Source organism: Prorops nasuta, unplaced genomic scaffold (genome assembly GCF_024137725.1).
Source record: "Prorops nasuta isolate Cenicafe-Biocafe unplaced genomic scaffold, Cenicafe_Pnas_1.2 PNAS00002, whole genome shotgun sequence".
Taxonomy (NCBI): domain Eukaryota; kingdom Metazoa; phylum Arthropoda; class Insecta; order Hymenoptera; family Bethylidae; genus Prorops; species Prorops nasuta.
The window spans coordinates 216,266-238,556 of NW_027116799.1; the positions used below are offsets into that span (position 1 = coordinate 216,266).

Consider the following 22,291-nt stretch of genomic DNA (forward strand, 5'->3'; position numbering starts at 1 on the left):
ACTGCTGTCTCTCTCTCTTGCTCCAACAGCAACAACTCTTTGATAAACAATCAAAAATAATTCATCCTTTGGATTCTTTCTGTTAAAATAAAGAATAGCAATAATAAAAGTGACAAGGAAATTTATTAAGCAATAAGTCGCTCATAATTCATCCCTCTCTGTCTAATCATCAATCAATCTAATGTTCATCAACATTCTTATCCCCTCTAAACGTTTACTCGTTTTTAGCCACTTTCAAACGTCTGGTTATTAAATTAACAGACCCAGGCGATAGCCTTGTTATCGTTGGAAAAAACGAAAGGCACAGAGAGAAAAAGTAATTCGTGCTATATATATATATATATATATAGGTAAAACTGTGATGGAACCTCGACTGGACTAATTTGTAATTTTCTTTGAATGTGCGTTTTACGCGTGTGACGCTGTTCGATCGCTTTTGGTCGAACGAGCTCGGACCCCCGGCCCGCCGCGACGACGTGCTTTTGAGGAAACGTCGAAGGGTTGGCAAAAGCTCGGTGTGCTAAATTTTGCTGGCGAAGCTCGAATGCGCGCGCGAGTCCCTGGAATATCAGTAGCCCCCGTGGTAACTAGTTTCCGAGCAGGTCACCCCAATTAACGTTTCCACATACAGCGAGCGGTGCACCTCGCGCGCGTCCCCTCCAAAGTCTCGTAGAAACTTATAATTGCGAAAGGAGTCGGCAATTATAATTGCCTCCGGCCGTGACGGAGACGCTTGTAATTATCCGCAGCGAAAAGCCGCGACGCTCCGACGCGGAGGTGCAGCCGCGCACCTATATACATACACACCGGACAGTCGTCTCTCGAGCACCGAATTTTCAGACTCGACTCTGCATCTCGCATACATATATATGGATAAATTGTGATTAAGAAAAAATCGAGCCCGTGGAAGTTTGAATTGAAAAGAAGGAGAGGAGAGAGCCGAGCGCGTTCGAATCAGTAGGATTATTAAGATTAGGGTAGCAATTGTCGAATTCGCTTGAAAAGTGCAGGGGTTTGGTGGTGCAGGGATCTCGTATAGCGAGTAGCGAAATTTCTCGAGGGACGTCATTTTGGCTAGTTGGACGCGCGAGACGGTCGAGCGAGTTGGATCGGTAAAACAGGAGGAGCGTCCGCTCCGCCGAGTAAGGAAGGCTTTCGTTGCTTCGGTAGCTCGGCTATTTGCGGTGTTCCGCGTGGCAGATCGATTATTCAAATGTAGCGCTCGGCTGCTCGTTCACGAGTGCACACTTGTGCACACAAAGAATCCTCGCGAATAGCTTGGCGAGAGGGGGGGGGGAGTACCCCACGAGACGCCACGAAGAGGGGGGGAGAGAGAAGGAAGCGGCTGGCAGCAGAGGCGGAGGTGGGGGGAGCCAAGACTCCGGTCAATTAAGTGCAGGAAATTAGAGTTTTAATTACGCAGTCATTCAGAAAATTACATCGGGGGCCGCGAAGAAGAAGCCAGCCGCAATTGCTTCGAGAACACCCGATGACGGCCTTGTACATGTGCTGTTTACTTTCAGTGTGAGCGCGTGCGCGCATCGCAGTCCATCCATTATAAATCTACGAGCGATATAATGCTCTCGATGATTTCCAGTCATTGAAATTTCCAATTTTAAATAAATATATAATTGCAGTGTGATCTTTTCGAGGAATTTAATTTTTTCGCACAAAATCCGATCGAGTAGAAAAATAATAAAACTTTTCCTTATCTCGGTGGGAGATTTTGATGGAAAGGAATCGTTGCGGGAGGGGGGATGGGAGGAATAGCTATATATATATATATATATGTAAGTAACGGTCGATTCGTCGACGACCACGTGTCCAGGCGCTACGTGTGTCTGTAACTGATGCCTAGAGCCAAACTACACACACACACACACACAATAGTAGAGAGAGAGGAGTAAAGGCGAATGAAGCGTGTGGAAAGGGGGTGTAGCGGCGGTAGAAATGAGTGGGGGTGGGGGAGGTTGACCGGGGGTTCTAGGAGTTTGTTGGGTGGTAAAGGGTGGACCTGCTACGGGGGTGGTTAAATCTAATTACATGGTCTGTGACGGCTACTCGATAGGCTACCGCCGCGCGCCGACTGGCAACCTGCTCGAGCGGGCGGTCATTCAGTTTGCAACCGATATTACCAGGACGCCCACTTGATATCCGATTTGAGTTAGCTGCGTGCTTCTGTCACGGCTTTGAGGCCGGCGCTTCAGCTGCCGTTTCCAGCCCCATAGAATATCCAGCCACTTTAATTATATTCTCATTCATTACGTATAGCCGTTGCGCACCTACCAGCCTTCCGTGGGATTGTCAAACCCACCCTTTATACCCAGCAGCACCCCTGCCGCGATGCATCTATATGCGAATAAATATTTCAAAAACAGTGCAACGATCGAGGCTGATGCTTTTGCACCCGGTGCGCTGAAAAGATTTCATAAGCGTGATTAAAATAGGTGAGAGAGAGAGAGAGAGCTGCTCTTTGCGAGGGAGGGAGGGAGAGAGAGAGAGAGACGAAAATCACGAGCGATCCGTGTTCCATTTGATTCGTGTGCGTGTCGTTGTATCCCCCCTCACTTATAAACGCGTAATAGTCTATTGACTCTTGGACGTGGTTGCGCGATGGGGGATGGGTATGGACGGAAATAGTTGGAGATAAAAAAAAATCGTCCTCAGGCCTGGAGTATAATGGAGAGTGTTAATTTTCGAAATGAAAACGAGACATCCATCTTTGGCGAATTGCTTGGCACTCGACACTTGAGCGCTCCACTCATTCTCTCACTCAACGCATTAGAGTAATGAATTAATTTCCATCCAACCTCCTCTTCCATCCTTGTCCCTCGACCACTCTCTCTCCCCTGCTGGATTTAAAGTCTATTTTCTTAATTATAATAACGGAGCGACAGTGTGCCTTATTCTACTTCCTCCCCCCCCCCCCCCCTCTCTCTCTCTCTCTCTCTCTCTCTCTCTCCTCGCTCCGTCAAGCTAATTATATAAGCAACGCTGGCACGATCTATATAGGTGATTAATCGCGAGACCATCCGGTTCGATGGGATTCTCCTTGGATTCTTGAGAATCTGCATCGTGGTTTCTTGCCACCCGGGTTTTTATCGGTGCCCGGATTATGGGAATCTGGTCGAGCAGAAATGGCAAGAGAATCGGGGAGAGCTATTAGCGTTTTCGCAAAGTGCTCTGCTCGGTGGCAGCTGCAGGCAGCGAGAGGCGAGCGCGGCGGCGAGGCAAGAAAGAAAGAAGCGTCCGGTTGGTCTCTGGCAAAAACCGATCTACTCTGTAGCATCGAGCCTCGACGAGAGCTCGCGAATCACTCGGAACTTTCGTCGAGTCGCCTCTAACTATATACATATATATGTATAAGCCAAGTGCGTAAATACGAGCACGTAGTACGCGATTCTCCTTTATATATATGTATACTCGCTCACGCGCTTCCAGTAATTCACCACGAAGAAAGACTCGCGATGGTCGAATTACACGGCCGAGTCATGCAAATTACTCGGCCAGGTGAGAGTTTCGCCCCCCCCCCCACCCACCTCCCCCCTCCACACTTCCACCACCGCGCTCTCTCTCTCTCTCTCTCTCTCACTCCCTCTGAAGAATTTATTATCTCGCTCGAACCACCTTCTCGCACCCCCTCGGGGCCCTCTTTCTTTCCTCGAGACCGCGATGCCGAGCTCGTTAACGTATTCATGGGTTTATGGGACAATTAACCCTTTGAGGGACAGTTTAATTACAGAAGCGATTAAACATCTTAACATATAAACACGCCGGGCTCGCGGGGCATACGAAACGCGATGTGGCAGCCGGGCGGCTATACCAATTAACATACTAATGACACGAGACGCTTTTCGAGGACCCGGCACAAACCATCCTACCCGCTATATACTATATGTATATATATACTTTCATGGCGAGTTTACTTAAAACAGTCGCCTGTGTAGTGGGAGGGGGGTAGTGCAGACCAATCGTCTTGGGTCAAAGACTCACCTACGGACGCATTAAAATAATTAAAACCCGTCCCGTCCCTCAGCCCTGCCAAACCACGTACCACTCTATTCTATCATTAACACTGCGAAAAACCTGTAATTAAACTCGCCTTCTTGGCTGGATTCTTATTTATCGCGGAGAGTCTTACGGTGCGTGACAATTGTTTTTTGGGCCGGAAAATCCCGAGAATTCCGATTTTCATTTCCGTTAAGAGACTTATTTTCTTTTAAAGCACCTACAGGGAGGACTCTCGCTGTTTTTATTTCCGCGTACAACGACGCCAGAGGCTTTAATGACTTTTCTAATTACGCTGTCGATTAATTTTAATTGACCCGCTTTTTCTCACTCTCGGTCACCTCTTACTCCCACTCTACCACCCTCCCCCTCTCTCTCTCTCTCTCTCTCTCTTTCTCATTATAGGGGGGAATCGTTAATAATAAAAGGAAAAAAATATAAAAAAAAAACCAGCGACTTTATATGCAATTGGAGAAACTTTTACGGTAATGGGAGAAATATGGATAATTAATGAGTGCGTGTGTGAATACAGCGAGTCGACTAATGAATGGCGAGAACGTCCAATATGGGGAAAGAATGCGCGAATGCGAATTAGGGATACGAATAAACAGAGCGAGCGTATAATTGCTAATGCATATAATTATGTAAGCTCTTGTACCGAATCATTTGTTGATAATGAGCGTGCATAAAAAATGAACCGCGCGAATACGAGCCGTGGAAATGATTCATTAATTCTTGCTTCACAGTGGAATATCTTTAAAATGATTATAGAAAAAATGGAGCAGCTTTCTATATATAACGAGCGAGTCGAACTTGTAATGGATTTCCAAGTGTTTGATCAGAAATTCTTAAAAGGCTATCTTATACGCTACTGTGGTGAATAATGCAGGTTGTTTGAGGAAATAAAAAACAGATTAGCCCTTATAATTTTCAATAAACTATATATATATATATATATATATATACAGAGTGTTTTATGTGATTAGAAAAAGATGGAGGAACGCGAGCTGAAGCTGAAAAGAATTTGCATACGCGCTTGGTCACAAGTTACACGGACTCGACGAGGGATGAAAGTACGGTTTCTCACGGACCACGAGCTGCGGGGAACAATCTAAATCTTAAGCAGAGCGTGTTTTATAGCAGCAATTCTTAAGGCGAATGCTGAAGGGGGGAGGGGGGGGGGCGCCGGGAGTTTTAGCTAATTGTGCCTCCTTCTGCGCTGATATCGCGTTGAAAAATTATACAGACATTTTCCCGTCATTCATTTGCCTCCCAGCAATTATTATAATGGACGAATAAACAAAAGCGACTCCCATTAGAAGCCCCGATAAGATTAATCAGAGCAGCTTCCAATCGAAACTTGTGGCAATTATTCGCGTACGTGGTCAATCGCAAAAATTCTTCCTTCCAACAGAAATTCCGCTCTGCTCGTGTATGCGAGCTTCTATAATAATAAAAATATTCACCTGACAGATTACTCGTGATAACCGAGAGGATACAAGTGTTGGCGTAAAAAAATAAACACGCGTAGAGGAGGGAGAGAGAGAGAGATGGAATAAAGATTTAAGCCTTATCAGGCGTCTAACCTTAATGGTCGACTCTCCTGCTTCTTCAGAGACCTCGAGTTTCAGCTCGCACGAGGCTCGAACAGGATTTAAAACTCCCGTTTCTGCCAGATATGAGTTTACCACGACTATTCGATGCGTTTTCGAATAAATTGAATCCCTCGAAAAATTAATCGAACAATCCTTGCACAGACTGGTTTACCGTAAGAGCCTTATTACATTTTCCTTTAATTCACCAACTGGATTTTTTTTTCCTCGAAGGCTCTCAGTCCGGTTTCTATATAGATGGAAGGGGGGGGGGAGATCCTTTTAAGCAAAAGTTGCGGGGGGATATATATATATATATATATATACATATACATATATAGAACACAAAGCTATCTCCGTTCGTCGTTTCACGGTTGAAACAGTTTCGTTGTAAAATTTGGTCGACGCGCAACGAATAAAACCGCTTACCACTGTCATCGGAAAAGCTTTAATAACGCGCTATAAGCGTGATATGCGACGTACACGCGCGCAAACGGAAATCGGAGCAACGATCGCGCGATGGTCTGCTACGAGGTACTTTTGATTTAATTAGCTAATTATAATGTTTATTTAATTAATATAATTGGAGCGAATAAGAGGCGCGCACATAGAGGCCCATATGGTGTCCGCTCTGCCGTGCTGCATTTAATGACACCCATTAACGAACGTTTACATTAACCGTAATTATCGCCGCGCACACCAGAGATTTCCAATTGCGAGCGGGGCAAAAATGCCATCGTCATCTGCCCGATTCTCCGATATGCCCCATTGTCAATCAGTCCCCGCTGCTTATCCACTTTTTCCACAATTCTCGTCCTTCGTCCGTTCAGTCAGTCGCACGCTCTCTATACATACATATATATATATATACAGGGTGAGCCAGCAGCACTCGAGAGAGGCTCCGCCCCACCCCGCACCACAACTATTACACAACGCAAAAATTCGCACTCATCCACCTTATTGCTCCGAAGGATATAATTTTTTTCACCCCGAGATCTCGCGACTATCAACGCGATCGAATCAATAGGAGATAAGGAGCTGGGGAAAAAATCCTATGCAAAAAATTGACGTCTCTCGTAGCTATAACGAGATGATCAACCATCTCCTCTTCTTTGAATCTCTCTGATCGACTCAATGCTTTGTCCGGGGCGCGTTAAATGCCTCACCCTGTACAGTCGATACCACGATGAGACTCTCGAGGAATTCGATCAGTCGCCAGGCAAATAAAGCAACGCGCACCTCGCTTCTCCACAATCTTCTCCGTCGCAAAACTGACAATGATACATCGAGATTAAATTGTCGATGTAACGAGATCTCGACTGGTTTGTCAGAGACGTCGCGAGGGGCGGGGAGGGATGAGATTGAAATGGAATAGAGCACGGCGCACATGCAGTGTCCGCGTGTGTACATGTGGATACACCTTTATATAGAATATATAGCATGCGAGTTTCCAGTGGCGTATTGGGGCTGATGGTGACTTTTGGTGCGACCTGTATTAATCTTCTTTGGTCGGGGACGCGTTGGGGTCGGGAGCGGCTCGTCGGAGAGGAGACGACGGTGACGGTGTGTGTGCGCGTGTACACGCAGCCGTGCGCGACACGCGTCGGCAGCGGAAGAGCGCGTGCGCGAGCGAGCAGTCCGGATGACGTCAGAGGGCTCGGAGCGCGCCGCGGACGGCGGGCACACTTGGCGGCCTGGCTGGCGGCTTTCGCAGAGTCTCGCTCCGTCTCATTCCGAGTTGGACCGCCGTCGTGGTTGCGAGGGAATCGAGTCCTGCGCGCGAATGACGAGAAAGCAAGCTGACAGCGCCGCACCATCCGGATAAGGCTTATATACTCGCAGTCCGCGCGTGCACCACGTGTTTCATTCCACCACTCCCCCGCTCCGAGAACCGCCGACACGCGAGTCATCCAATTCACGTGCTTCCTCCGGGGATCCTCTCGCGTGTACCAAATCCAGTGCAGTTTTTGTGACGACCGACAGACGGGACTGCGAACGTCATCCATCAGGATTTCGAGGATCTCTCTTCGACCACGGTGAGTGTATCATCCAAAATTTCTGCATCCCTTCTTGTCCGTATCTCGCTGATGAATCCTGCAGCTTCAACGTCCTTACACACACACACACATATAAGAAAGATGGATGTTCTTTGGTATCGTGGATCATTCGCGAGCAGCTTATTTGCTTCGATTCCGCGGCGCGGATGAGACCTTGAAGAGCGAGAGAGAGAGAGAGAGAGAGAGAGCGGACTTAATTGGGAAGAGTGCGTGCAGCAGCAGGATGCGCGTTGTTGCGTGGTGTGTCGGTGCGCGCCGGCTCGTTCAAAGCCCGATCGTGACTGGAGATTCGGGATAATTAACTCTGATTATGTTTAAGCGGGCATGAATATTGTACACGCGGCGTTGCTCGCCGTTTGACATAAACCGAGCTATAACCCATTACCGCCTACTGGCAGCGCCAGCCACCCGAGTTAATTGACTTTGCACCGAGATTCAGTTTGTTGGCGCTTTCGCGTAGAAAGCTATTTTAGATTTATCCATTTATCGAACAACGCCCGAATGAGAATGAGAGGGAGAGAGATTCGGGAGAGGCGATATTCTCCGAGCGAGGCCTCGTTGTACCAGCCTCGGTTTCTTCTTCTAACGCGAGTTGTAAAAACTAATCAACGAGGAAAAAACGCCAAATCTCTCATCTGCTCTTATCGCTGATTTCGCTAATCGAATCGTTTCGTTATAGTTCCTTTTCCTCGTTGCGGATTCGATTCGCGCTCACGAACCTGTGTAAACGTGTGTGTCTATAGTTTTATATATACACGGACGCACGCACGTATACACATATAGCACATACTTTACAGCATGTACAGTAGAAAGGCTGATATCGAGAAAAGGAAGGATTAAGCGGACACTCGAGTTATTAAAAAAGTGCAAGTGCAGCAAGCAGTGACACCGTTGCATTGTGAAGGCCTCGCCAGTGTCTATATGGCTTTGTGCTCGCTAATGAACTTGTCAGTTGACGCGAAAAATATAGCGGTATTAACGAGGCGATCGATGATCTTTTGATACTCCCCACCAGCAGCATGCAGCAGCGAGCACACTCGATTCTTCCCATCCTTCCCCTTTTCCTCCGGCTCGGCGAAATAAATTACGTAGTTACCGGCCACAATAGGATATATCGAAGACGCGCGCGATTGCCCGGCTAAATTGGAGCTGGAAACTCGAAATTAGTCATCCCCGCTGGATTTCGGGCTGGGAAATTCCGTTGTCTCTCTCCCTCTCTCATTCTCTCTGGAGCAGGAGGAGGATTTCATAGAGGGTAGAGCCAGTCGGACGAAGAGGAGCTATATATGTATTAGGGGCGATGGAGAATAGGATGAGGGAGGGAGGGGAGGCTTGTGCATGGATCGCGGCTTAATGTCGGCGAGGTCTGCCGAGGCATTAATTGGGGAGCGCCTTAATTGCCTCCGTGCGAGCGATGACCGTTGTAATTGCCTGGGCTAAGGTGCTGAGAGCCGCTGCACAAGCATGTATATCTCATCCGCGCGTCCTTCCCCCCCTTTCACCCCTTGCATCCTCTAATGGGCCTCAAGGTCACCTCGTAATTAACGCATTTTAATTTATCGTCAAAGCGTTAATTGCCCCGACTGGTCCTGACGTGAAAGCCAATAAGGAGGACACGGCTGTGTGCTGGGGCGTGGAGAGGAGGGAGGGGTAGTCTTTGCTCGAATTGCCGGAGCTTCGAGCGCTCGGCAAATTATCGAGTCACGATAAAACCATAGCAAACCTTCTCTCTTTTACCGCCGCTCCTTGCCCCCCCCCCCCCCCCCTCCTCCCTCCCTACGTTCACCTCGCCCGACCGATAGCTACCGCACTTTCGTTAAATCCCCTTTTCCATGCGCGCGGTACGCCTATGTGATACATATATATATATATATATATATATATATACGTGTATAATTGAGCCGACCGACCAGCTGTCTGGGCTCGAGCGCAATTAGCGAATTAATCCTCGATAAATTAGCACCTTGAGTGCCTGCGAGTGATATCCACGTTGATTCCAATTGCCAATAAGTTTGATCGACTGGCCACTACCCCTCCTCCCTTCCATTTCAATCACCCCCTCTCCTCCAGCTGAACAATCAGAATCGTCGAACAGATGCTAAAAATTTCTGCAGCTCGTATATATATGTACATTAGCAAGGCAGGAGAGGGAAGGGGAGATGGGAAGTTGTTCGAGATACACGCGTTAGTTTCAATTTAATTAAGGTCTGAGAGGCGGTTCGATACATACGGAGATTGACTCGTATATACATTTGGGGTGGAAAATTAATTTTGGACGCTCGCGGATATATCGAATAACGGGCTAGAATTGCAACGATTTCTTACGTAGCGCGGCGCATCGACGAATGGCGGAGAGAATACAATTCTGTCGTAATTGCGAAGGACGCTTCACGATCGCGCGCGGGGCTGATGCATAAAAATTTCACGCGATTCTCGCGTACCATTTGCACTATTATATTACTACACTGTCTATATTTATGTGCGGGAGCGTGTATTTACGGGGAGCATTGGAACCTTTTACCCTGGAGCAAGGCGGGCTTGTATTTATTCGCGGAGGCAGGGCGCGCATTTTCATGGAAAGCGAGAAGGTTCGGTGTGTACGGTGGCTGCGCGGTGCTGGCCTGATTGGTTTCTCGCGTCTCAGTATCGAAGGAGTCCGCCGACCTCCGTCAAGGCAGCAGTCGGAAGTCAATCTTCGCGGCCGGAAGTGGTTCGCCACCCTAGCTATCCAGACTCGGATCGCGCTCCTCCACACACCCCCTTTTCTCCAAGCAAGCCTAGAGCCGGGCGCAACCCTCGTCGACGCTGTGTGCCAATGCTATTCCCAGCAGCGGAGCAGCACTCTTCCGCTTATTTCCCCTCGTCGCGCGATCCGTAGCCCTAAATGAAATGCCGAAATTAAAGCCGTATATTAACCTCGCGGCGTCTCCTAAATTAAAAAACAACATTTTTACGGGCGAGCGGTCGAGGTCGTCCTCGAGGAGCACCGTACCTATCGCGCGGCCCCCCGGACCCTTTACGCACCCTCGTCCCCACGAAAAGCACGCTGAATCTGCAGGGTTACCCGGCCGCGAAGCGAACATCCCTTCTCCCCCTCCCTCCATTCCATTGTCCGTAAATTGCGTTTTTAAATTCGTCCGGGGTTGCACGCGGAACGGCTCGCGGTGCTCGCAGCTGTATAAGAGCCGCAGCATATATACCGAAACGTATCCCTGCAGGCAAAACGCAAGTAGCCCGGTGATTTCAAGTTTCCGCGCACGTAATACCTATACACGCACAAAGACACACAGCCAATGGGAAACGATCCATGAATATTTATTCGTCCCTTGGATAGATGAATTTTTCGTCGATGCTAGAAGCCACCAGTGATGAAATGACGTGTTTCTACGTAAATGTAAATAATATTAATATGTGTGTATATATATATATATATATATATAGAACTGGAGGTATAGGCTTGATTTATCGTTTACAGTGTATATATATTACGAGGCTGCGGATTTGGATGGAGGGAAGGAGGGATGAAATTTTTAATTGCTCGTCGGGTTTTATCGAGTTTTTGGGGTGGTGGAGGGCATTGATCAGTGGCAATTGGATTTGGGCCGACGCGAGCGAGCGAACGAACGGGGGGGTGGCGTGCATACTTTGGAAATACGTCGGCCGGATCGGGTAAGGGTGTATAATGGAAGTTGAAATTGGTTGGGCCTGTCCCGGGCTGGGCAAGCTCTATAGCCGTGTACGAGCTATCGAGGGAAACGCATTCCATGCCGAAATTGCTTCGCACTGCGATCTACACCGGAATATACAAGGCAGCGAGCGAGCGGCAGGTTTGAGGCTCGGTTCACGCGTGTCAAAAAATAATACCGAGCCGGGGAGGAGTGCTTCAACTTCCTGTCTCGTTCACCTTCGCGAGGGGTTGAAGGGAGGAAATGACAAAGATAAAAGGAAAGGAGAGTTGGAGGGGTGCGAGAGAGGAGAGCACGCGTATCATATACAGACTGTGTGTGTGTGTGAGCGCGAGGGCGCGCGCGCCACGTTACAAAATACGTTTGGGCGTCTCACTCGAGCGTTTGTTCTCGCTCGCCCTCGCCAGGCGTTGATTAAAACCGCCCTTCGAGCGCAAAGAGAAAGAGTGAGAGGTGGTTTAGGCCACGCGAGGGGGTTCCGTGTTGGGTGGGATGAGAGTGAGGGCTATACGTGAGGTGGGTGGGGGGGGGGGGACGTTGCGAGGATCGAACGCAAGCGCGCCAAGGGTGGGGAGGGTGCGCGCCAACCCCGGTGGGGGAGGACCAAGGCGTTGCTTGCTTAATTACTAAAAGCTAATCAATTCCAGAGGAAGTAAAGTTTAAATTGCAAACTAAAGTATAGCTGGCTCCCGGACGTAACCCTGCAAAGCGATATTACCGCTCGCTGCATTCTGCAATTAGCCCGCGGTAAATCATTGAAAGCAAATTATGGGAGCCACCCTCGACCCCTCGGATAACCGCCATCCTCCTCCTTCTCGCATCCACCATACTACACGACGCGATCCCTGCAGCGCGCAGTTATGAAAATTTCTCCGAGATCTCCAATCCGTGCATGGACGATTTTTGTCCGCCTTTCAGCGCGGCTAAATGCTCCGCCTTGAATATTCATGAACCACTAAGCAATATATTAGGATTCAGTAAAGCGTGTACTCTCGCGAAGGAGACACAGTATACCGAGTGAAATTTCCGACGATGGTCCTTGCAAAAATTTAACAATGTAAATTAAAGGGGCAGGTCATTAATGTGGATAATTAAAATTTTATAGGCCACGGTGTAATTTCTCCTCTAAAAGTTCCAAACTTTCAAGGGAAAAATTTATATATATATACACATGAAACGTGTCGCGGGCGTCCTGAAATTTGTTCATAAATTAAGACGAGGAAAATATGCAGTATTATACGCGGACATTTTTATATGTTTCTCCATCGAGCGAGTTTTAAATTTGTTTTATTTATATATGATAGTTGATTGAAATATATATCGAAAGAGTTAGTCTGGTGGAGAGATTCATCGACGGGTGCTTGGTACGTCGGAGCAGTTGCGCAGAAGCAAAAATGTACGCGAGAGATTTCTTCTGTAATCCAAGGACATTCGGTGCAGCGGATAATAACTTTGCAAAGGGGGTTATCGCGCGCCACCTTGCTGAAATCTGATTCCGATTCTTTTTTCACACACTCTCGCGGTGGGCAAATTGAAGCTGTACGTGTGGTGTAGGAATGGGGGCGGGTGGGGAGAGAAGGTGGCTCTGGAAACAAGCAATAAAATCAATGTCGTTACCGGCGATTCAATTCGCAAGACACATTGCACAATTTCACATACAATTTTACGGCAGACCGGGCAGGACTCCTATTTACTTCACACAGCTGTCTCTCTCTCTCTCTCTCTCTCTAGAGTGGCGTTCGTTCGGGTTTCCTTTAAATCCCTGGAAAAACGCGGCTGCACAATGATATCGGTGAGATCGATGAGCCCGCAACGGGACGTGGAAAGCGAGAAGCCAGCCGGAAGCGAACAGACGGAAAGACATTTTCCGGAAGTTCGATGGAAAGTCGATACAACAACGGCGAAGCTGCGGTTCCTTAACAACGCGACGCGCGGTAATTAACGATAAATTTTCGGTGAGCGCCGCCTGCTGCGTTGAGCTGTCGTCGATAAATCTGTCGTCGATCCTGCAAAAATTTATCTCAACTGACCCTTCCTCTCTCTGTGATAACAACGCGCTCCTTTTTTCTTCCATTTGAAAAACATTTTCACCGCTAATACAGGGATCCTATAGCAATTTTCTGTAGAATCCTCGCTCTCCATGAAATTTGGTCAAAGTAAATAGTTCTTTCTAAAAGTACAGTAGGGCCTGTGGGGAAATGAGTTGTGGGATAAAGATTTTATCGTACGTACGTCAATATAAATAGTTATATGCATGTACACTTCATTTTATGTCCTTGAGACAAAACGTTGCTTCAAATTCAAGCTATAAACACGTTTCATTGTATCGCTTGACGAGGAGTAACGGGCATTTGTAATTTTCATAGCAAGTCAGACAAATTTTGTTCAATCAAGAGATACTGCAGTTTCTTCTCTTGATGACAAGTATACATACACACATAAGTACTACTTATTCATCATTGTATTATATTTAAATCTTTTGGTTTATCGATAATATATTAAAATATATAGATTTTCTTCTTGAATTCAAATGTTTTCTTAGTACTTGACTTATATATCTATTATATTTTAACTACAGGCCCAACTTGGACGCCTCAATTATGGGACATAGGCGACTCACCCTAATCTTCTTTTCCGACAATTTATTCATCAATGGAATAAATATTTTAACATTTCATAAATGCACTGAGGCAGCGATAATATATACAAAACCTACCTCTTGACATTGAATTTATCAATATATTAATAATGAGCGAACAAATAAAAATCATAAGAAAAAAAGCGTCTAAAGAGAAGCCCAGGTTCACCCTATATACACTATATATTCTCGGTTAATCAAAAACTCCGAGAGACTTGACGATGATTCGGCATTTTTTTCCTTTGGCATAAAAATCTCGTTAGGGTCGTATTAAATGAACGGAGTCCTGCCTGAATTGGACGTAAGCCACCCAGTTATTGGCCGTGGTTATTGATTTCGCGACGTTATTCAATTACATTGCGGTCATTGAAATCGGTTTTCGAACCTCGGCCGTAGCAGCGGTGTGCACAGGAGAGAAAAAATATTTCGCCGCAAAGTCAACGCGATTCCTGATGGGAGGTAAATGAATCGATCGATCGTTGAAAGCTCCTTCAAACGCAATAATTCTGATTGGACCGAGACGTTGCCACAGGAATCATCGAATGACGTACCTTTCTTGACAGAAATGACATATATAGTATTATAATAATAAGAGGTAGCTATAGGTACTCGAACATTTTTATTGAACGTTGCGACGGAGTCGGATCCAAAGGAGGAAATATCGCCACTTGGAGAGACCGGTTGTGATTTACTCGTGTCATCCGGGATTCGTATACGCGTGGGAGAGTGGGGAGGGGGTGGGGTGAATAAGCGGCGCGCACATGCGGGTAGCTCCAACGTCGTAGTCGTCGTGGTCGTGGTCGTCGTACTGCTGGACGACCAGGAAGACTCTCGACCACTTAGAACGATGGACTGCCGCGAAATTGCGAAAAACTAATTCCATTTTAGCGGAGTATAAGTCGTGGTCCGGCTCTCCCGTTGGTGTGGAGAAACCTGGAGGGTTGTAAGGGCTGTAAACCAATCACATTAGAGCTCTCTCCTATACGGGTTTTCCAACCTCGAGGTTGGCTCCTTTTCATTGTGTACGTGCACCGAGCCATATATATGTTTCCTGTTTCGAAAATTCGCGAGTGACGAGTTAGGGAATCGCGATTCTTCCGACTTAAATCGATCCTCGACGAATCTTACCGATTCCTTTTATCAACAATGTCTATATAATTACGGGGAAGAATAATTTTCTTTTTAGCCTGAGCAACTTATATGGTTTAACACAACTGTGTGTGTGTGTAGGTATTATACTATATACACACATATACATAGCACGCATCGTCTTATATCGGATATCCGGATGAACAGCGAAGGGCCATTAAAAGGAAAGCTGGAGGATCGGCTCGTACTTGCCGGTGGAGATTAGCCCCCGACCTTTCTAGAGAGCGTGGAGGGGCAAGGAGAGCACTAGCAATTAAGCGTTCGTTTGCACATCTAAATTGGCTACAAGTTTTATGAGCCTCGTACTATTAACGGCTGAACGCCACTCGATAAAAAGGATAGCGAGGCCCATTAGTCCCGAATATAATGCGGAATATACTTATATAATGTTCGCCTCTCTCTCTCTCTCTCTCTCTGCTATCCATTTTGGTATATATGTATGGTTACACACACACACACACATTTATATATAGTTGAAGCCGATGAAAACCTGTATTCCGCATAGTACAAAGATGATCCCAGAAGCACGGGAAGCGAAGAGAATGACCGGAATAGAAGATGTTGGCATTCGAGTTCATCAACACAACGAAGCTGAAGAATTATAATACCGCGTATATATATATATGCTATGGTGGATGCAGCCAAGAGAAGTGGGGCACGATAGTTTCGATATGATAACGCTGCAGTGTTTTAACGCAGCAATAATGACAGCCTAATTAGAACTTAATTCACGATAATTGCGTCGCGTCCGTATTTAGCTCAGTTCTTAATGGACTTGCTAATGAGTTTATAACACGTGTTTGCGGCTTCGTTTCTCCCTGCAGGAATACGGTAGCTTCCTACGGGAACGTGTACGATGGCTGGCTCATCGATATAAAAGTGTCCCCCTGGCTGGTCCCGTATAGAACGATATTATGTAGCATATAGCCTGTTGCTTATAACCAGTATCGATCATCGATAGATCGACCGGTTGATTTATCGGTCATCGAGAGAGGGAAACTCGTTTTCAAACTGATCGATGTCGTTCGATATACTCTAGATACGTTATATATGTATATTTAGAGTTTCGATGAGTGCAATTATAGAGCCTATGATATCCCGATTGGTTTCAGTTATTCGTACGTGTTAATACTCAATTGTGAGCACGCTTAATGGCAATAATACGCATTGTAAATACACCGGGTGTCCGCTTAATTACGACCAATTCTGTAAATTTCGACAGTACGAATAGATATATATATATATATGGTTATAATAAAAAGCACAAGTGTCTTAATCGTTTCTCCAAATCTATAATACAGCCCTTAATGATGAAATTCTCGAGGAACAAAAATTGTTTAATTTGGCAGTTGTTGTCAGTAGCGGAATGCACGACGATTTTCTACTATTGGTTGTGTTTTCGCAAAATGATCCTCGAGAACTGATACGATTCCTAGAATAAAGGAATTTTTGATCTTTAATAACTTGACCGAGTAACGTACGAGATTTACTTTGAAAAGTGTTATATATATATATATATATATATATATATATATATATATATAGGTATAGTTTATTTCTAACGTGGAATTATTCATGCAAAGTGCTTAATTTACAAGTTATATAGGACGTAGTTAAAAAGCGGGCCACCCGGTAGGTATATGTATACGCGTGTGCTGCACAGCTACTTTCCCCGTGGACGTTTCATTAAAAGCGAGCTAGCTCCACTCTCGACGCATATAATACCGATCCCGCGCGAGTTAGCGTCGCTCCGTATTCCGCGAAACTTGCTCGGCTCCCGCATTGTGCTCCATTCAACCTACGGGGCCGATTATTCGTTCCGATTCCTCCGGATAGTCTCGCGCGTAATTTACGATCAGCCACGTTAATTAGTTCATTAATTATTTCCACTCGCACCGAACCACCCAGCCCGCATGAATTTGCTTAATCGATTCGTTAACGAAACAAATTTTTCAGCGACCAATTATCACGGTTAATTAGCTCGTTAATTATTCCCGGCTAGCTTAATGCGTTACTATACGCTTTATACGTGCGTACACATGTGACCTGAAATAATCAGCCTTAATTCCCAGCATCTTCATCGTTCTTCTTTCTTCTTCTATTTACGTTACTCTGTACCTATTATATCACTATTATTATATACAATTATTATTATTACAGCTGATATAATTAATCTCCATTAGTGTAGGAAGATGGTGTTTCCCTCACAATGAATTCATTTGTTATTTACCCTGGCACGAATCCGTCTACTCTAATTAATGCAATCTTTTCATTGAGAATTTTCCATTATGAGTTTGGACGATTAATGCCAATTAGGCGGCGGAGAAAGAGAGAGAGCGAGAGAATGAAATCTTGTCATTTTGCCTTTTGTTTCTCGTTTTTTCGTGAGTATTATAGCCAAGGTTCTTGTCGGATTGATAGATGTCTGTCAAGGACCTATATAGCGAGGTTGCCCGATAAGGTTCCTAATTAAATATGAGAGAGAGAGAGAGAGAGAGAGAGAGAGAGAGAGAGAGAGAGAGAGAGAGAGAGAGAGAGAGAGAGAGAGAATTTCTTCTGCGGGCCAGATGATCGGCGAAAAGGAACGTTTCAAGGCGGGTTTCAATAATTTATCGAGTGTCGTGGGGTCTAATTGGATGGAATTCGAGGATGGCCGAAGGTTTCGAGCGGTCGCGACGAGGCTGCTGCTGCTGGAGGACGATTCACGGTGGTTAATGCGAATGAGATGGCGGTCTCGGTACGTTAATTAACGATCGCTTCTGCTTCGTTGCGTTCGAATGTCTCGGCCTGTGGCGATTACGTCGCTCTGTCAGAACGCGGGCGCTGACCGCGATAGTATCGCATTACCGAGATTAACGCGACCTGTAATTGATCCGACAGTGAGTAACCATCCAGCACTCGCTGACGAGCCAGCTCGCCTATCCGTTCTGGACACGCCTCCCATTAGTAATCCGAATGACATCTCCTTTTCATTCGGAAGTCGAGCTTACGCAATTAGAATGGAGATAAAATTGACTGGACGCGCGCTAAAACGCACACACGACCACAACGCTGCTATCGCCACTGGCTATAATGGCCATTGCAACATGCTGTATACTTGTTATTATACACACACCGTTCACGTATATATAGGAACAATATGTATATATAGGATTATATCTGGCAACCGTCAATTATTTAAGAGTAAGGATTAATTAGATTTTTTTATCTATCGTGGTGCTAGCTTCATTCTATACATTTATATATATATATGTATGTATATAGAGGGATATTTTTCTTTTCATTAAGGGAATGCTTGGTCGAACAAGAGTGGAACTGATAATGACCTCTTATCACGAAATTACGGAATCGAATATTTCCCCCTTTTAGCCCCTCGTTATAGGGCGTTGCGTAATAGACCATATGTGATGTATATATGTATAGAGAGACATGTCACGTCCCAATGATTGATTTCGTCCGGAGCGGCTCAACGTCGAAATTTGTTTACGAGAAAATAAGATGACGCATGGCCAGGGTATTCCCCGGCGCGGCACGGTGCGGATTATGGTATACGATTTTGTATTTGTGGCTGGCTGATTGAATTGCGGCCGCGCTTAAGAAAGCCTGAAAATATTTATAGTCCGGTTGCATCGGCCGGCCTATCCTTTAAAGCAATATCAATTTCAGCAAATGGAAAAAGTATCAAGATCCCGGTGACCCTCTCGACGGCCAGGGCCGTTCTTGTCGCTCGTGATACAATTCTGGGAATTTATTGACCGACCGCCGCCCGCGCGCTCACCCAGATGAAAACGTGTCCACTTTCTTTTATCTCGCCTATACGAAAAACTTGCGTCCTGCTCGAATGCAAAACTCTTATCTCGCTCCGCTAAGAATTCGCTTATTTTTCGACTCGACTCCATGACTGAAATATTCCACGTGTAACTGCAGCGTATTATTATTATTATATTACGGTGCATTTAAAGGTATAGTTGTGGAAGGAAAGCTCGTGTGTATGTGTCTCTATAGAATTTTCAATGAAATTTTCCAAATCTATAATATATATAAGGATGCAAGATGTTTTCAATTGGAGCGTTGGAGGGTCAGGGCTGATGGCCATTCTTCGACGGCCCTGAGCAAGTTTCGGGCTTGGACGCCCCTCGCCTCTCGGCAGAGAACAGGATTGGATTTTTAATCGGTGAGCACTCGCCGGAAAATAGCCACTTCGCCCTGCCACGTCGTGTCTATAAATGCTCCGACCACTTGTTTCCCAGGCCGTGAAACAATTGTCCCGCGGCCGTGCGCGTGCTCCGGCTGCTATACATGGCCGCAGGAGAAAAAGTCAAAATCGGATGATGAACGATCGACTGGTCGTGGCGGCCCGAGTCCAGTTGGCTGCGCCGCAGCACGCTCCAATATAAGAGAGCGAACCTTTTGCCGGATTGCCGATATAGCCGCGCGCGAGACGGACAAGATTTTCGCGGTGGACGCCACAGGCCAAGTGTAAATAAATAGACTGCACTGCCGTCCCATTTGCTAGATTAGGATCAAATATAATTTTCCGAGGGAGCGTGATCGCCTCGGATGTATGTGCCTATATCGATCCCTGTATATATATGTATATATATATATATATATAGGTATGTGCTATTCTGTGCTGTGTGTATATATAAGGGAGACTCTTTTACGCGGCGGCGAAAATCCTCCGCATCGTGAGAAAAAGTAGGATATGGAGGAGGAGGGGGAAGGCACTGACTCTCGATGGAAATCCGAAATTCCTGAGATTTCACTGCGGACAGTATTAGGTTTTTTTCTTCTTTTTTTTCCTTTTTTTCGCCAGCGTGGACGAGCCAAGTGTAAATAAATAGACTGCCATCCTATTTACCAGATTAGAATCAAATATAATTTTCTACAACGATCGCCTTTACTGGAGAAGCAGTGGCGCCAGAGAACCTGCTGGAAGCTTACCCGTGGAAAAGTATGTCGTTAAACGCCGCGATGCTGCACTCTCCTGTAAACCGGCCATTTTCTACTTTCAATAAATCTTCCTCGACGGCTTAGGAAAATTAATTGAAAAATGTTATCAGTCAAGGAAAACGGAGCATTCGCATCGGAGAGTATTATTGGTTACTGCGCTTCACGCACGATTGCTTTTGTGGCTTATGAAAAACGTATAATCCGTCTGTACTAAATGGGCAAAGTGAGGGTCGAGCTTAAGGAGAAAATCGACCGGTCCTCGAAGCACGCGGTTATATTCCGCAGCTGCAGGTTTTCTTAATGGCGTTTACGCAATCGCGTAGCTCTCTTTTCCAATTTCTAATTTAGTTGATATCTCTATACTGGTTGCACGTGTGCCCCCTACTCGCATATGGAGCGCAGCTTGTGCAAATTGATAAATTACCATCGTAAATTAACGGCTTATTGCCCTGACGATACCTGCCTCAATTTTTGCTTTTTGCACCGACGCATAAATTGAAAGAAGCTACGCGTTATGAAATCTCAGTGAATTAACCAATGCTGGGATTGGCTAATAAAAAAATTCAAAACTCTTATCGCCTCGCGAGATATCTTGCCAGGCGAGAAACCCTTTCTTTACCCTCGAGAAAACTCCCCATACAAATATTTTTTCCCACTTGAATGACTGTCGCTATAAATTAAGTCAAGTAGACAAACCGTAAATTTATACTTCAACCCCTGTGCAAGGATATTTTCCATAGGTACACGTGTGTGGGACGTTCTATTTTCTTTTCCTTTTTTTCTTTTCTTTCTTTTTTTTTTTTTTATTTTAATACAGCTTGAAAATGTTTATTCTATCAAAAAAGTGACTTTATATTTCAATTGAAAGAAACGAAGCTATATGCGAATTTTGTACCACGTGATCAAGTTGGACATACTAATTTAAAAAAAGAGTGAATATTTATACTCATCCCCTAAAATTATTATATATTTGCTTAGATGCGAGAAAAAAATATAGAAATAATGTTTGTGTAACTTTTTATAAAAAACTTCAATTTGGAAGAAAAAAAATAGCGGGACAATCATTGAGGTAAATTTGCTTTAAAAAGGAAAAAGTTAAGGAAATGACTGTAATCTCCAAATATAAACTTTGCAGACGGGGGATTCTCGATAGTAATTCTTAAGAAAAAATCAGAAATGATTTGGTGATTATAGTCTTTGTATTTCTCACCAGCATATTGGCCAGAATATTGTTGAAAATGAATAAACTTTCATGGAAAGGGGAAGGAAGATGGTGGCTGAGAGGAGGATCGTATTATTGGTGCGGTGATTGGCCGTGGAGAAACGTAGTTGAGCATTAAAGGGAGCGTATAAAATGAATGTTACGCGTTCGGTGATTTCAGGGAAGGAAAACTTTGGCTCTATAGTGATCAATAGAATGACAATGTATAGTGTAAAGCGAGCTATATATAGAAAGTAAGCTGGAGGTAAGTTTTTCCCGCAAGGAAAAGCCGATTCTCTTCGGTGGTGAGCGAACGTTAAGTGGTTCCTACTTCTTGCATCGGCCTTCTTCTTGTATCCCGGACGATGTTTTACGTCGGCCCTTTTCCTTTCTTTTTCCTCAAACGTGCCGCTTTCTCGCCGAGGGCAATTCTTAGCTTTAATTAAAATTTCCCGAAGCCGAGGTAAAAAGTAATTACAAGATTTTTATTGCGGTATACTTCGGCGCTGCTTGGCTAGCGGGTCGACCGGTGCGGGTGGCGGATGCGAGATTAAGCGATAAATTGTTTTTGCTAATTTCGTAATTACCGCGAGAAGTCTCCTCCTTCCCCCCCCCCCCTCCCCCTCCTACACCCCTCGAGTACTCGCAATCACCCCACCCCCAAAGCTTCGAGAAGAGAGAACTACGGTCAATTTGTCGATGCACTCGCTCTGCATTATCCGAGTATTTACGCTCCCCAAACGTGTTTACCCCCCCCCCCCCACCCCCCACCAACATAGAATCTCGACTCCCTACCAGACTGACGCTGGAAAATATTTACGGAGAACCTTCCGCTCTGCTCTATATATACATATATACCATTTTAAATATGTATATATTCCTCCTACTTTGATCCACACCAATGCGTGTGACCTACAATTTAATTCATATCTCTTTTTTTATTGTTATTATCATTATTCGAGGCTTCCCACCCATTACTTTGAAAGCAGTATATACGCTATTAAGCG

General features: G+C 45.5%; 1 protein-coding gene across 2 annotated transcripts in view; it reads left to right on the forward strand.

The window, feature by feature from the left end:
* Positions 1-7,345: 7,345 nt before the first annotated feature.
* The window catches only part of LOC136775212 (LIM domain only protein 3-like), an 85,503-nt gene continuing 70,557 nt past the window's right edge, over positions 7,346-22,291 (forward strand). For both annotated transcript variants that reach the window (XM_066729789.1, XM_066729800.1), the window contains exon 1: positions 7,346-7,636. The gene's annotated coding sequence lies outside the window, so the exon portion shown is untranslated. The remainder of the gene's footprint in view (positions 7,637-22,291) is intronic.